Source organism: Hypanus sabinus, chromosome 8 (genome assembly GCF_030144855.1).
Source record: "Hypanus sabinus isolate sHypSab1 chromosome 8, sHypSab1.hap1, whole genome shotgun sequence".
Lineage (NCBI taxonomy): Eukaryota > Metazoa > Chordata > Chondrichthyes > Myliobatiformes > Dasyatidae > Hypanus > Hypanus sabinus.
This window is the reverse complement of record NC_082713.1, coordinates 94,852,242-94,870,946: the sequence shown is the minus strand read 5'-3', so window position 1 is coordinate 94,870,946 and position 18,705 is coordinate 94,852,242.

The window sequence follows — 18,705 nt, the reverse complement described above, 5'->3', positions numbered from 1 at the left end:
GATAACATTAGCCACTCTCCAATCTTCAGGAACTTATCCTGAATCTAAGGAACATTGGAAAATGATTACCAATGCATCCACAATTTCCTGAGCCACCTCTTTTAGAACCCTCGGATGCAGACCATCTGGACCCGGGGATTTATTATCCTTCAGTCCTACCAGTCTACTCATCACAGTTTCTTTCCTAATGTCAATCTGTCTCAATTCCTCTGATATCTTATGACCCTGGCCCATCCATACATCTGGGAGATTGCTTGTGTCCTCCCTGGTGAAGACAGATCTAAAGTACGCATTAAATTCTGTTGCCATTTCCCTGTTTCCCATAACAATTTCTCCCAATTCATTCTTCAAGGGGCCAACATTGTTCTTAACTATCTTCATTCTCTTCACATAGCTAATAAAGCTTTTTCTATCCACTTTTATATTCCTGGCTAGACTGAGCTCATACCTGATTTTTTCTCTCCATATTGCTTTTTTAGATAAGATCTGCTGTTCCTTAAAACTTTCCCAATCATCTGTATTCCCACTCATCTTAGTCCTGTCATACTTCTTTTTCTTTAATGCTATACAATCTCTGACTTCCTTTGTCAACCACTGTGGCCCCTTCCCCCTCTTTGAATCCTTCCTTCTCATTGGAATGAACTGCTTTAGCATCTTTTGTATTGTCCCCAAGAATATCTGCCACTGCCACTGTCTTTCCTGCCAGGGCATCCGCCCATTTAACTTTGGCCAGCTCTTCCCTCATGGCTCCTTCTGAGTCTGAAAATGCCCAAACGTATTAGTACAGACATCAACATCTTCCTTTGTAAATGCTGTTGCAAAATATTCACTTGGGATATCATCCGTATCCTCCACCTCCAATCACATGTTCCTTCCTTTATGATCCTTGAGTGTTCCTATTCTCTCCCAAGTTATCCTCTTGCTCTTTATGTATGTTCAGAATGCTGAAAGATTCTCTTTTCTACTACTTAACAAATAATTTTCTTGGCTGCTCCTGGTTCTCCCAATTCTCTAATTGAGTTCTTTTCTATCTTCTTTATAATCCTCTCAAGCACTGCTTGATAACAGCTTCCTAAACTCTCCATACACTTTCTTTCACTGCACCATCTCTCTCAACATCCAAATTTGCATTAGCTTGTCATGTTTGCCTTTTCTTCTCACTAGAACATGCCTGTCCTTTCCAATGTGCAGTTGGTCTTTAAACACCCTCCACTTATCAGATGTGGACTTACCCAAAAGCAGTTGTTCCTATTTAATTCACCCTGGTTCTTTCATATTTGTAATTCATCCTGCTCCAATTTCAAAGTCTCCCTCAAATTCTACAGTTGTTCATTTCTGTAGCTATCTTGAAACTTAATAAATTTTTCCCAGACTGTTCCCCTACTAAGACACGAGTCACCTGGCCTGGCTAATTATGCAACAGCAGATCCGCTCTTCTCATTTGAATATCTACATACTATTGTGAGAATCCCTCTGAGATGCACCTAACAAATTCTGTCCCATCTAAACCTCTTTCACTAAGGAAATACCTGCCAGTATTAGGGAAATTGAAGTCAACCACAACCACTCGATTGATTTTTCAGCCTGCACATCTACTCCTCAACATTCCACTTGTTATTGTGGAGTCTGTAATACAATACCATCAGAGCAGCTGCACCTTTATTTTTTGAGTTTTATCATATAGACCCAGTAGATAAGCACTCCATTATGTTCCCTCTGAGTGCACCTGTTATATTATCCTTGATTAAAATGGAATTTGCCCCCACCACCTTTTATCTCCCTCACTATAATTCATAGAAGAGTGAAACCCTGGAATGTTAAGCATCCAGTCTTGTCCCTCTCTGAACTAAATATCTATAATAGCTAAATCACCATAGAATCATGTACTGATCCATGGTCTAAATTCATTGCCACTTGAACCCATCTGTAACATTGTGTTTATTGTCTTGCTGCTGCCTCTTCTTCTTCACTGGTCATGACATTAACAATATCTTCCTCACAATCTTTCCACTGAGTGCTCTGGTGCTCTGGTTCCCATCCTACTGCCAATCTAGTTTAAAATGTCCGAAGTTGCACAAGTGAACTTCCCAGTTAGGACATTGATTCTCTTCCAGTTTAGGTACAGGTCATGGCTGCCCCAGAATAGGTTCCATAATCCAGGAATCTGAATCCCTTCTGCCTGCACCAGTTCCTCAGCCACTCAATCATCTATTCTATCTTCTTACTTCTGCCCTGATGTGTCAGTGAAAGTAATCTAGAGATTACCACCTTTCAGGTGTTGCTTTTCAACCCCTTTCCTAACTCTCTATACCTCTTTCAAATTTCTACCCATTTCATTGGTGTCCATGTGCACAGAATTATGAGGTAAGATCAGCCTTATCCCTATCTGTGTTAGGCTTGAGACATCCAAGAAAAGAAAAACGAGCTAATCTTTGGAACAACACATTTCAGCACTCTTTAAAAGTTTAGTAAAATCAAGTGACACTGCAACATATGTAAAACAATGTAATTAATAAATTAAAGCCATTATCAGATATTAAAGAAAGATTACATCATATAAGATTATACAAATACTACAATATTCTACAATAAATACTGAACACTGATTATATGTACTCTGACAATCTCATAACAAATTTCAAAATTCAACTAACTTGCAACTTCGGATTCAACTCTGCTTAAAGACAAACACGAAAACGTCTGAAGATGTTGTAAATCCAAGGCAACACACTTTAAATACTGGAGGAGCTCAGCAGGCCAGGCAGCATCTATAGAAAAGAGGAAACAGTTGATGTTTAGGGCCAAGTCAATTCATCAGGACTGGGAAAAAAAAAGATGAGAAGTCAGTGAAAGAAGGGGGATGAGAGGAGGAAGTACGTGGTGGTGAAACCAGGAAAGGGGAGACAGTTTAGTAAAGAGCTGGGAACTTGACTGGTGAAAGAGATAATGGGCTGAAGTAGGGGCAATCTGATAGAAAAGGACAGAAACCATGGAGGAAAAGGAAGGAGAAGGAGAAGCACCAGAGGGAGATGATGAACAGGCAAATAGATAAGGTGAGAGAGGGAAACAGGAATGAGGAATAATTAAGGGGGGTGGGGTGGGGTGCTAATTATCTGGAGTTTGAAAAATTGACGTTCATGCCATCATGTTGGAGGCTACCCAGATGGAATATAAGGTGTTGCTCCTCCTACTTGAGTGTGGACTCATCATGGCAGTAGAGGAAGCCATGGACTTACCAGTCGGAATGGGAATGGAAAGGAGAATTGCAATGGGTAGTTACCAGATCAGGCTTTCTTTGGTGGACAGAGTGTAGGTGCTCAGAAAAGCAGTCTCCCAACCACTGACCTCCCTCCCGGTATTTGTCCTTGTAAGTGGAACAAGTTCCAGACCTGCCCCTGCACCTCCTCCCTCACCACCGCTTAGGGCCCAAACAGTCCTTCCAGGTGAGGCCTGTGAGTGCATTGGGGTCAGCATCTGTATCCAGTGCTCCTGCTGCACCCTCCTGTATATCGCTGAGACCTGATGTAGATTGAGAGACCGCTTTGCCCATCATCTTCACTCTGTCCGCCGTCAGCAAGCACGTGCAGAACTTAGTTGTCCCAGCAATAAGAGTTCCCACCTTACAGCTGCAGTAATCAGGTCATGGTCTGTAGAACAGGCATGAGAGGAACAGGTACAAGGAGGAAGAAAGACCAGTGAGAGAGGAAGGACGTTTAGAGACAGGGAGGAAGAAAGACCAGTGCCTCTCATTACGATGAGGCAGAATTTTCAATGTACATCGAAAGAATTAAGAGAATTGGGCAGGAAATTAGACAAGGAAAACTAGCAGAACAAAATCAGGGCACCCATAACCACTTTTGTTCCTTTTCAAACTATGTTTTGATTACATGGTCAAATTCCAGCTCAGTATGTAATGGAAAGATTGATTTTTGTTACAACCACCAAAATCAACAAACAATGATCTAAGAAAAATTTCTTGGTTTTATATACCTGTGAATGCTGGAATTTTAACTTGAAAGTCTGAAGACTTGTTGTTACATCTTGTTCTCCAGTAATTCCTATAGGCTCTTTGAGTACATCTTCATGTCGTACAGGCAAATGTTTACTTCCTTTCATATTACTTATCCAAAGCCTTTAACATAATTGCAAATCGGTACATTTTACATGAGTTACTAATTGTAATAGACATTTCTATACATTCTTAGAACACGTCTCCCCCTCCCCCAATAATAAAACCTTGCAATTTATCAGCGAATATTTTCCCTTCTTTGGCTTTTTCAAGCAATAACTACCTCCTTATAAATTTGTACTTTATTGTTTACCTGGACTGCACATTCTCTGTATCTGTTGCATTTTATTCTGCATTCTGATACTGCATTTCTTTGTACTACTTTAATCTCACTTCAGGAACCCACATGGTAACATTTAGAGTGGAACTGCCAACGATTTGATCTAGTTCTGTCAACGCTACTGTTCCACTCTGTAGAGAACGTGCTGTTACTGAAGGTAACTTGTGGAGGTTAGGTTGCACACTCATAAAATTGGTTGCAGACTACTCTAGATCATATGGTGAGTATAATAATAAGGTGTAGGTCATGTTAGCACATACTAGTTTTCAGGAAAATTCAACGGAATACTCCATTGAGTTGAAGGCATTACTTTCTATTCACAGCATTTTCAGATAACGTTCTGCACATAACTACGCAGTGTGACTTGGAACTGTATAGAGATTGCATGTTGAGTGCTCAGTGCCATGGAATACTCAAATGCAATCTCACTTCAGCAACCTACATGGTAACATTTATAGTGGAACTGCCAACGATTTGATCTAGTTCTGTCAACGCTACTGTTCCACTCTGTAGAGAACGTGCTGTTACTGAAAGTAACTTCTGGAGGTTAGGTTGCACACTCATAAAATTGGTTGCAGACTACTCTAAATCATAAGGTGAGTATAATAATAAGGTTTACATCATGTTAGCACATACTAGTTTTCAGCAAAATTGAACTGAATACTCCATTGAGTTGAATGCATTACTTTCTATTCACAGCATTTTCTGATAACGTTCTGTACATAACTACGCAGTGTGACTTGGAACTGTATAGATATTGCATGTAGAGTGCTCAGTGCCGTGGAATTCTCAAATGCAATCTGACTTCAGTAAGCTAAATGGTAACATTTAGAGTGGAACTGCCAATGACTTGCTTTAGTTCTGTAAACGCTAATGTTCCACAGAGCAGAGAACGTGATGTTACTGAAAGTAACTTCTGGAGGTTAGGTAGCACACTCATAAAGCTGGTTGCAGAGTACTCTAAATCATATGGTGAGTAGACTATTGTTTCCATCACATTAGCACATACTAGGTTTCAGCAAAATTGAACTGCATACTCCTTTCAGTTGAAAGCATTACTTTCTATTCAATGCATTTTGTGATAACGTTCTGTACATAACTACACAGGGTCGTTTGGAAATGTATAGATATTGCATGTTGAGTGTTTGCTGAGTGCTCAGTGCCATGGAATACTCAAAAGCAAGCTGAATTCAGCAGCTTAACTGGTAACATTTAGAGTGGAACAGCCAATGTCTTGCATAAATTCTGTAAACGCTAATGTTCCTCTGTGTAGAGAACGTGATGTTACAGAAAGTAACTTCTGGAGCTTTGGTAGCGCACTCATAACGCTGGTTGCAGAGTACTCTAAATCATATGGTGTATATAATAATAAGGTTTACATCACGTTCGCACATACTTGTTTTAAGCAAAATTGAACTATAGACTCCATTGAGTTGAAAGCATTACTTTTTATTCAATGCATTTTATGATGTTGTGTACATAACTGATCAGGGTGATTTGGACCATTATATATATATTGCATGTAGAGTTCTCAGTGCCATGGAATACTCAAATGCCAGCTGAATTTAGGAAACTACCTGGCAATATTTAGAGTGGAACTACCAATGAGTTGCTTTAGTTCTGTAAACGCTAATGTTCCACTGAGTAGAGAACGTGATGTTACTGAAAGTAACTTCTGGAGCTTAGATAGCACACTCATAAAGCTGGTTGCAGAATACTCAAAATCATATGGTGAGCATAATAATAAGGTTTACATCATGTTAGCACATACTAGTTTTCAGCAAAATTGAACTGTATACTATTTTCAGTTGAAAGCATTACTTTCTATTCAATGCATTTTGTGATAACGTTCTGTACATAACTACTCAGCTTGATTTGGAACTGCATAGATTTTGCATGTCGAGTACTCACTGCCATGGAATTTTCAAATGCAAGCTGAATTCAGGAACCTACCTAGTAACATTTAGAGTGGAACTGCCAATGACTTCCTTTAGTTCTGCCAGCGCTAATATTACACTGTCTAGAGAATGTGATGTTCCTGAAAGTAACTTCTGGAGCTTAGGTAGCACAGTCATAAAACTGGTTGCAGAGTTCTCTAAATCATATACTGAGTATAATAAGAAGGTTTACATCATGTTAGCACATACTAGTTTTCAGCAAAATTAATAAGCATACTCCATTGACTAGAAAGCATTACTTTCTATTCAATGCATTTTATGATAAGTTTGTGTACATAACAGCTCAGGGTGATTTGGAACTGTACAGATATTGCATGTAGAGTGCTCAGTGCCATGGAATACTCAAATGCAAGCTGACTTCTGGAACCTATCTGGTAACATTTAGACTGGAACTGAGTATGACTTGATTTAGTTCTGTCAACGCTAATGTTCCACTCTGTAGAGAACGTGCTGTTACTGAAAGTAACTTCTGGAGGTTAGGTTGCACACTCATAAAATTGGTTGCAGACTACTCTAAATCATATGGTGAGTATATTAATAAGGTGTAGATCATATTAGCACATACTAGTTTTCAGCAAGATTGAACTGAATACTCCATTGAGTTGAGTGCATTACTTTCTATTCACAGCATTTTCAGATAACGTTCTGTACATAACTACGCAGTGTGACTTGGAACTGTATAGAGATTGCAAGTAGAGTGCTCAGTGCCATGGAATACTCAACTGCAATCTCACTTCAGGAACCTACATGGTAACATTTAGAGTGGAACTGCCAACGATTTGATCTAGATCTGTCAACGCTACTGTTCCACTCTGTAGAGAACATGCTGTTATTGAAAGTAACTTGTGGAGGTTAGGTTGCACACTCATAAAATTGGTTGCAGACTACTCTAAATCATATGGTGAGTATAATAATAGGGTGTAGGTCATGTTAGCACATACTAGTTTTCAGGAAAATTGAACGGAATACTGATTGAGTTGAATGCATTACTTTCTATTCACAGCATTTTCAGATAACGTTCTGCACATAACTACTCAGTGTGACTTGCAACTGTATAGAGATTGCATGTTGTGTGCTCAGTGCCATGGAATACTCAAATGCAATCTCACTTCAGCAACCTACATGGTAACATTTATAGTGGAACTGCGAACGATTTGATCTAGTTCTGTAAACGCTAATGTTCCACAGAGCAGAGAACGTGATGTTACTGAAAGTAACTTCTGGAGCTTAGGTAGTACACGCATAACACTGGTTGCAGAGTACTCTAAATCATATGGTGTGTATAATAATAAGGATTACATCATGTTCGCACATACTTGTTTTAAGCAAAATTGAACTATAGACTCCATTGAGTTGAAAGCATTACTTTCTATTCAATGCATTTTGTGATACGGTTGTGTAAATAACTACTCAGGATGATTTGGAACTGAATAGATATTGCATGCAGAGTGCTTGCTGAGTGCTCAGTGCCATGGAAAACTCAAAAGCAAGCTGAATTCAGCAACTTATCTGGTAACATTTAGAGTGGAACTGCCAATGACTTCATTTATTTCTGTAAACGCTGTTGTTCCTATGTGTAGAGAACGTGATGTTACTGAAAGTAACTTCTGGAGCTCAGGTAGCGCACTCATAACTCTGGTTGCAGAGTACTCTAAATCATATGGTGTGTATAATAATGTTTACATCACGTTCGCACATACTGGTTTTAAGCAAAATTGAACTATAGACTCCATTGAGTTGAAAGCATTACTTTCTATTCAATGCATTTTGTGATACTGTTGTGTAAATAACTACTCAGGATGATTTGGAACTGAATAGATATTGCATGCAGAGTGCTTAGTGCCATGGAATACTCAAATGCCAGCTGAATTCAGGAAACTACCTGGCAACATTTAGAGTGCAACTACCAATGACATCCTTTAGTTCTGCAAGCGCTAATATTCCACTGTCTAGAGAACGTGATGTTCCTGAGAGTAACTTCTGGAGCTTAGGTAGCACACTCATAAGGCTGGTTGCAGAGAACCCAAAATCATATGGTGAGCATAATAATAATAATAATAATAATGTTTACATCACGTTAGCACATATTAGTTTTCAGCAAAATTGAACTGTATACTCCTTTCAGTTCAACGCATTACTTTCTATTCAATGTATTTTGTGATAACGTTCTGTACATAACAACTCAGCATGATTTGGAACTGTATAGATTTTGCATGTAGAGTACTCAGTGCCATGGAATTTTCAAATGCTAGCTGAATTCAGGAACCTACCTGGTAACATTTAGAGTGGAACTGCCAATGACTTCCTTTAGTTCTGCCAGCGCTAATATTACACTGTCTAGAGAATGTGATGTTCCTGAAAGTAACTTCTGGAGCTTAGGTAGAACACTCATAAAACTGGTTGCAGAGTACTCTAAATCATATGGTGAGTAGAATATTGTTTCCATCACGTTAGCACATACTAGTTTTCAGCAAAATTGAACTGCATACTCCTTTGAGTTGAAAGCATTACTTTCTATTCAATGCATTTTGTGATAATGTTCTGTAAATAACTATGCAGGGTCATTTGGAAATGTATAGATATTGCATGTTGAGTGCTTGTTGAGTGTTCAGTGCCATGGAAAACTCAAAAGCAAGCTGAATTCAGCAACTTATCTGGTAACATTTAGAGTGGAACTGCCAATGTCTTGCATAAATTCTGTAAACGCTAATGTTCCTATGTGTAGAGAACGTGATGTTACTGAAAGTAACTTCTGGAGCTCAGGTAGCGCACTCATAACTCTGGTTGCAGAGTACTCTAAATCATATGGTGTGTATAATAATGTTTACATCACGTTCGCACATACTTGTTTTAAGCAAAATTGAATTATAGACTCCATTGAGTTGAAAGCATTACTTTCTATTCAATGCATTTTGTGATACGGTTGTGTAAATAACTACTCAGGATGATTTGGAACTGAATAGATATTGCATGCAGAGTGCTTAGTGCCATGGAATACTCAAATGCCAGCTGAATTCAAGAAACTACCTGGCAACATTTAGAGTGCATCTACCAATGACTTCCTTTAGTTCTGCAAGCGCTAATATTCCACTGTCTAGAGAATGTGATGTTCCTGAAAGTAACTTCTGGAGCTTAGGTAGCACACTCATAAAACTGGTTGCAGAGTACTCTAAATCATATGGTGAGTATAATAAGAAGGTTTACATCATGTTAGCACATACAGGTTTTCAGCAAAATTAATAAGCATACTACATTGAGTAGAAAGCATTACTTTCTATTCAATGCATTTTATGATAAGATGTGTACATAACTGCTCAGTGTGATTTGGAACTGTACATATAGAGTGCTCAGTGCCATGGAATACTCAAATGCAAGCTGACTTCAGCAACCTATCTGGTAACGTTTAGACTGGAACTGAGTATGACTTGATTTAGTTCTGTCAACGCTAATGTTCCACTCTGTAGAGAACGTGCTGTTACTGAAAGTAACTTCTGGAGGTTAGGTTGCAAACTCATAAAATTGGTTGCAGACTAATCTAAATCATACGGTGAGTATAATAATAAGGTGTAGGTCATGTTAGCACATACTAGTTTTCAGGAAAATTCAACGGAATACTCCATTGAGTTGAAAGCATTACTTTCTATTCACAGCATTTTCAGATAACGTTCTGCACATAACTACGCAGAGTGACTTGGAACTGTATAGAGATTACATGTTGAGTGCTCAGTGCCATGGAATACTCAAATGCAATCTCACTTCAGCAACCTACATGGTACCATTTATAGTGGAACTGCCAACGATTTGATCTAGTTCTGTCAACGCTACTGTTCCACTCTGTAGAGAACGTGCTGTTACTGAAAGTAACTTCTGGAGTTTAGGTTGCACACTCATAAAATTGGTTGCAGACTACTCTAAATCATAAGGTGAGTATAATAATAAGGTTTACATCATGTTAGCACATACTAGTTTTCAGCAAAATTGAACTGAATACTCCATTGAGTTGAATGCATTACTTTCTATTCACAGCGTTTTCTGATAACGTTCTGTACTTATCTACGCAGTGTGACCTGGAACTGTATAGATATTGCATGTAGAGTGCTCAGTGCCGTGGAATTCTCAAATGCAATCTGACTTCAGTAAGCTAAATGGTAACATTTAGAGTGGAACTGCCAATGACTTTCTGTACATAACTACACAGGGTCGTTTGGAAATGTATAGATATTGCATGTTGAGTGTTTGCTGAGTGCTCAGTGCCATGGAATACTCAAAAGCAAGCTGAATTCAGCAACTTAACTGGTAGCATTTAGAGTGGAACAATAAGGTTTACATCATGTTAGCACATAATAGGTTTCCGCAAAGTTGAACTGCATATTCCATTGAGTTGAATGCATAACTTACTATTCAATGCATTTTATGATGTTGTGTACATAACTAAGTGTGATTTGGAACAGTATTGATTTTGCATGTAGATTGCTCAGTGCCATGGAATACTCAAACGCAAGCTCACTTATGGAACCAAAATGGTAACATTTAGAGTGGAACTGCCATTGACTTGATTTTGTTCTGCAAACGCTAATGTTCCGTGTAGAGAATGTGATGTTACTGACAGTAACTTCTGGAGCTTAGGTGGTACTCTCATACAATTGGTTGCAGTCAACTCTAAATCATATAGTGAGTATAATAATAAGGTTCATATCATGTTAGCGCATACTAGTTTTCAGCAAAATTGAACTGCATACTCCATTGAGTTGAATGCTTTACTTTATATTCACAGCATTTTCTGATAACGTTCTGTACATAACTACGCTGTGTGACTTGGATCTGTATAGATATTGCATGTAGAGTGCTCTGTGCCCTGGAACACCCTAATGCCAGCTGACTTCAGGAACCTACATTTTAACACTTAGAGTGGAACTTCCAATGACTTTTTTGTTCTGAACACGCTAATGTTCCACTGTGCAGAGAAAGTGATGTTACTGAAAGTAACTTCTGGATCTGAGGTAGCACACGCATAAAATTGTTTGCAGACTACTCTTAATCATATGGTGAGCATAATAATAAGTTTTACATCATGTTAGCACATACTAGTTTTCAGCAAAATTGAACTGCATTCTCCATTGAGTTGAATGCAGTACTTACCATTCAATGCATTTTATGATAAGGTTGTGTACATAACTACTCAGGGTGATTTGGAACAGTATTTATATTGCATGTAGAGTGCTCAGTGCCATGGAATACTCAAAGGCAAGATCACTTATGGAACCAAAATGGTAACATTTAGAGTGGAACTGCCATTGATTGATTTTGTTCTGCAAACGCTAATGTTCCACTGTGCAGAGAAAGTGATGTTACTGACAGTAACTTCTGGATCTGAGGTAGCACACGCATAAAATTCATTGCAGACTACTCTAAATCATATGGTGAGCATAATAATGTTTATATCATGTTAGCATACACTAGTTTTCAGCAAAATTGAACTGCATACTCCATTGAGTTGAATGCATTACTTACTATTCAAAACATTTTATAATAAGGTTGTGTACATAACTAAGGGTGATTTGGAACAGTATAGATCTTGCATGTAGATTGCTCAGTGCCATGGAATACTCAAAAGCAAGCTTACTTATGGAACCAAAATGGTAACATTTAGAGTGGAACTTCCAATGACTTGATTTAGTTCTGAACACGCTAATGTTCCACTGTGTAGAGTACGTGATGTTACTGAAAGTAACTTCTGGATCTGAGGTAGCACACGCATAAAATTGGTTGCGGACTACTCTAAATCATATGGTGAGCATAATAATGTTTACATCATGTTAGCGCATACTAGTTTTCAGCAAAATTGAACTGCATACTCCATTGAGTTGAATGCATTACTTACTATTCAAAGCATTCTGTGGTAAGGTTGAGTACATAACTACTCTGGGTGGTTTGGAACTGTATAGATTTTGCATGTAGAGTGCTCACTGCCATGGAATCCTCCAATGCAAGCTGAATTCAGTCTCCTACCTGGTACCATTTACAGGGGAACAGCCATTGACCAGGTTTACTTCTGAAAAGATAAAGTCCCACAGTGTAGAGAAGGAAATGTTACTGAAAGTAACTTCTGGACCATAGGTAACTCACTCATAAAATTGTTTGCAGACAACTCTAAATCATATGGTTAGTGTGCTAACATAATTTACATCATGTTCGCACATAGCAGTTTTCAGCTAAATAGAACTGTACACTCCATTGAGTTGAATGCATTACTTTCTATTCAATGCATTTTTGGTAACGTTGTGTACATAACTACGCTGGGTGGTTTGGAACTGCATATATTTTGCATGTAGAGTGCACAGTGCCATGGAATACTCCAATGCAAGCTGAATTCAGTAACCTACCTGTTACCATTTACAGTGCAACAGCCATTGACTTTGTTTACTTCTGCAAATGCTAAAGTTCCGCTGTGTAGAGAAGGTAATGATACTGAAAGTAACTTCTGGAGGATAGGTAACACACTCATAAAATTGGTTGCAGACAACTCTAAATCATATGGTTAGTGTGCTAACATGATTTACATCATGTTATCACATAGTAGTTATCAGCTAAATTGAACTGTACACTGGATTGAGTTGAATGCATTACTTTCTAACAATGTATTCTGTGGTATCTTTGTGTACATAACTACTCAGGGTGATTTGGAACTGTATAGATATTGCATGTAGAGTACTCAGTACCATGGAATACTCCAATGCAAGCTGAATTCAGTCACCTACCTGGTACCATTTACAGTGGAACAGCCATTGACCTGGTTTACTTCTGAAAAGCCTAAAGTTCCACTGTGTAGAGAAGGTAATGTTACTGAAAGTAACTTCGGTAGCGTACGTAACACACATAAAATTGGTTGCAGACAATTCTATATCATATGGTGAGTGTGCTAACATAATTTACATCATGTTCGCACATAGTAGTTATCAGCTAAATAGAACTGTAAACTCCATTGAGTTGAATGCATTACTTGCTATTCAATGCATTCTGTGGTAAGGTTCTGTACATAACTACACTGCGTGGTTCGGAACTGTATAGATTTTGCATGTAGAGTGCTCAGTGCCATGGAATACTCCAATGCAAGCTGAATTCAGTAACCTACCTGTTACCATTTACATTGGAAGAGCCATTAACTTGGTTTACTTCTGCAAAGGCTAAAGTTCCACTGTGTAGAGAAGGTAATGTTACTGAAAGTAACTTCTGTAGCATAGGTAGCACACTCATAAAATTGGTTGCAGACAACACTAAATCATATGGTTAGTGTACTAACAATTACATCATGTTAGCACATAGTAGTTATCAGCAAAATTGAACTGTACACTCCATTGAGTTGAATGCATTACTTTCTGTTCAATGCATTCTGTGGTATCTTTGTGTACATAACAACTCAGGGTGATTTGGAACTGTACAGATATTGCATGTAGAGTACTCAGTACCATGGAATACTCCAATGCAAGCTGAATTCAGTCACCTACCTGGTACCATTTACAGTGAAACAGCCATTGACCTGGTTTACTTCCGAAAAGCCTAAAGTTCCACTGTGTAGAGAAGGTAATGTTACTGAAAGTAACTTCTGGAGCATAGGAAACACACTCATAAAATTGGTTGCAGACAACTATATATCATATGGTTAGTGTGCTAATATAATTTACAGCATGTTAGCACATAGTAGCTATCAGCTAAATTCAACTGTACACTCCATTGACTTGAATGCATTACTTTCCATTCAATGCATTCTGTGGTAAGGTTGAGTGCATAACTAATCTGGGTGGTTTGGAACTGTATAGATTTTGCATGTAGAGTGCTCACTGCCATGGAATCCTCCAATGCAAGCTGAATTCAGTCACCTACCTGGTACCATTTACAGTGGAACAGCCATTGACCAGGTTTACTTCTGAAAAGCCTAAAGTTCCACTGTGTAGAGAAGGTAATGTTACTGAAAGTAACTTCTGGAGAATAGGTAACTCACTCATAAAATTGGTTGCAGACCACTCTAAATCATATGGTTAGTGTGCTAACATAATTTACATCCTGTTTGCACATAGTAGTTATCAGCTAAATAGAACTGTACACTCCTTTGAGTTGAATGCATTGCTTTCTATTCAATGCATTCTGTGGTAAGGTTGGGTACATAACTACTCTGGGTGATTTGGAACTGTATAGATATTGCATGTAGAGTACTCAGTGCCATTGAATAACCCAATGCAGCCTAATTCAGTAACCTACCTGTTACCATTTACAGTGGAACAGCCATTGACTTGGTTTAATTCTGCAAAGGCTAAAGTTCCACTGTGTAGAGAAGGTAATGTTACTGAAAGTAACTTCTGCAGCATAGGTAACTCACTCATAAAATTGGTTGCAGACAACTCTAAATCATATGGTTAGTGTGCTAACATAATTTACATCATGTTCGCACATAGCAGTTATCAGCTAAATTCAACTGTACACTCCATTGACTTGAATGCATTACTTTCCATTCAATGCATTCTGTGGTAAGGTTGAGTGCATAACTATACTGGGTGGTTTGGAACTGTATAGATTTTGCATGTAGAGTGCTCAGTGCCATGGAATACTCCAATGCAAGCTGAATTCAGTAACCTACCTGTTACCATTTACAGTGGAACAGCCATTGACTTGGTTTATTCTGCAAAGGCTAAAGTTCCACTGTGTAGAGAACGTAATGTTACTGAAAATAAGTTCTGGAGCATAGGTAGCACACTGATAAAATTGGTTGCAGACAACTCTAAATCCTATGGTTAGTGTGCTAACATGATTTACATCATGTTGTCACATAGTAGTTATCAGCTAAATTGAACTGTACACTCCTTTGAGTTGAATGCATTACTTTCTATTCAATGCATTCTGTGGTAAGGTTCTGTACATAACTATACTGGGTGGTTTGGAACTGTATAGATTTTGCATGTAGAGTGCTCAGTGCCATGGAATACTCCAATGCAAGCTGAATTCAGTAACCTACCTGTTACCACTTACAGTGGTACAGCCATTGACTTGGTTTACTTCTGCAAAGGCTAAAGTTCCACTGTGTAGAGAATGTAATGTTACTGAAAATAAGTTCTGGAGCATAGGTAGCACACTGATTAAATTAGTTGCAGACAACTCTAAATCATATGGTTAGTGTACTAACAATGTTTACATCATGTTCGCACATAGCAGTTTTCAGCTAAATAAAACTGTACACTCCATTGAGTTGAATGCATTACTTTCTATTCAATGCATTTTGTGGTAACGTTGTGTACATTACTACGCTGGGTGATTTGGAACTGTATAGATATTGCATGTAGAGCGCTCAGTGCCATGGAATACTCCAATGCAATCTGAATTCAGTAACCTACCTGTTACTATTTACAGTGGAACAGCTATTGACTTGGTTTACTTCTGCAAAGGCTAAAGTTCCACTGTGTAGAGAAGGTAATGTTACTGAAAGTAACTTCTGCAGCATAGGTAACTCACTCATAAAATTGGTTGCAGACAACTCTAAATCATATGGTTAGTGTGCTAACATAATTTACATCATGTTCGCACATAGCAGTTATCAGCTAAATAGAACTGTACACTCCATTGAGTTCAATGCATTACTTTCTGTTCAATGCATTCTGTGGTATCTTTGTGTACATAACTACTCAGGGTGATTTGGAACTGTACAGATATTGCATGTAGAGTACTCAGTGCCATTGAATAACCCAATGCAGCCTAATTCAGTAACCTACCTGTTACCATTTACAGTGGAACAGCCATTGACTTGGTTTAATTCTGCAAAGGCTAAAGTTCCACTGTGTAGAGAAGGTAATGTTACTGAAAGTAACATCTGCAGCATAGGTAACTCACTCATAAAATTGGTTGCAGACAACTCTAAATCATATGGTTAGTGTGCTAACATAATTTACATCATGTTCGCACATAGCAGTTATCAGCTAAATTCAACTGTACACTCCATTGACTTGAATGCATTACTTTCCATGCAATGCATTCTGTGGTAATGTTGAGTGCATAACTATACTGGGTGGTTTGGAACTGTATAGATTTTGCATGTAGAGTGCTCAGTGCCATGGAATACTCCAATGCAAGCTGAATTCAGTAACCTACCTGTTACCATTTACAGTGGAACAGCCATTGACTTGGTTTAATTCTGCAAAGGCTAAAGTTCCACTGTGTAGAGAACGTAATGTTACTGAAAATAAGTTCTGGAGCATAGGTAGCACACTCATAAAATTGGTTGCAGACAACTCTAAATCATATGGTTAGTGTGCTAACATGATTTACATCATGTTATCACATAGTAGTTATCAGCTAAATTGAACTGTACACTGGATTGAGTTGAATGCATTACTTTCTAACAATGCATTCTGTGGTATCTTTGTGTACATAACTACTCAGGGTGATTTGGAACTGTATAGATATTGCATGTAGAGTACTCAGTACCATGGAATACTCCAATGCAAGCTGAATTCAGTCACCTACCTGGTACCATTTACAGTGGAACAGCCATTGACCTGGTTTACTTCTGAAAAGCCTAAAGTTCCACTGTGTAGAGAAGGTAATGTTACTGAAAGTAACTTCGGTAGCGTACGTAACACACATAAAATTGGTTGCAGACAATTCTATATCATATGTTGAGTGTGCTAACATAATTTACATCATGTTCGCACATAGTAGTTATCAGCTAAATAGAACTGTAAACTCCAATGAGTTGAATGCATTACTTGCTATTCAATGTATTCTGTGGTAAGGTTGGGTACATAACTACTCTGGGTGATTTGGAACTGTATAGATATTGCATGTAGAGTGCTCAGTGCCATTGAATAACCCAATGCAGCCTAATTCAGTAACCTACCTGTTACCATTTACAGTGGAAAAGCCATTGACTTGGTTTAATTCTGCAAAGGCTAAAGTTCCACTGTGTAGAGAAGGTAATGTTACTGAAAGAAACTTCTGGAGCATAGGTAACACACTCATAAAATTGGTTGCAGTCAACTCTGAATCATATGGTTAGTGTGCTAACATTATTTACAGCATGTTAGCACATAGTAGCTATCAGCTAAATTCAACTGTACACTCCATTGACTTGAATGCATTACTTTCCATTCAATGCATTCTGTGGTAAGGTTGAGTGCATAACTAATCTGGGTGGTTTGGAACTGTATAGATTTTGCATGTAGAGTGCTCACTGCCATGGAATCCTCCAATGCAAGCTGAATTCAGTCACCTACCTGGTACCATTTACAGTGGAACAGCCATTGACCAGGTTTACTTCTGAAAAGCCTAAAGTTCCACTGTGTAGAGAAGGTAATGTTACTGAAAGTAACTTCTGGAGAATAGGTAACTCACTCATAAAATTGGTTGCAGACCACTCTAAATCATATGGGTAGTGTGCTAACATAATTTACATCCTGTTTGCACATAGTAGTTATCAGCTAAATAGAACTGTACACTCCTTTGAGTTGAATGCATTGCTTTCTATTCAATGCATTCTGTGGTAAGGTTGGGTACATAACTACTCTGGGTGATTTGGAACTGTATAGATATTGCATGTAGAGTACTCAGTGCCATTGAATAACCCAATGCAGCCTAATTCAGTAACCTACCTGTTACCATTTACAGTGGAACAGCCATTGACTTGGTTTAATTCTGCAAAGGCTAAAGTTCCACTGTGTAGAGAAGGTAATGTTACTGAAAGTAACATCTGCAGCATAGGTAACTCACTCATAAAATTGGTTGCAGACAACTCTAAATCATATGGTTAGTGTGCTAACATGATTTACATCATGTTGTCACATAGTAGTTATCAGCTAAATTGAACTGTACACTCCTTTGAGTTGAATGCATTACTTTCTATTCAATGCATTCTGTGGTAAGGTTCTGTACATAACTATACTGGGTGGTTTGGATCTGTATAGATCTTGCATGTAGAGTGCTCAGTGCCATGGAATACTCCAATGCAAGCTGAATTCAGTAACCTACCTGTTACCATTTACAGTGGTACAGCCATTGACTTGGTTTACTTCTGCAAAGGCTAAAGTTCCACTGTGTAGAGAATGTAATGTTACTGAAAATAAGTTCTGGAGCATAGGTAGCACACTGATTAAATTAGTTGCAGACAACTCTAAATCATATGGTTAGTGTACTAACAATGTTTACATCATGTTCGCACATAGCAGTTTTCAGCTAAATAAAACTGTACACTCCATTGAGTTGAATGCATTACTTTCTATTCAATGCATTTTGTGGTAACGTTGTGTACATTACTACGCTGGGTGATTTGGAACTGTATAGATATTGCATGTAGAGCGCTCAGTGCCATGGAATACTCCAATGCAATCTGAATTCAGTAACCTACCTGTTACTATTTA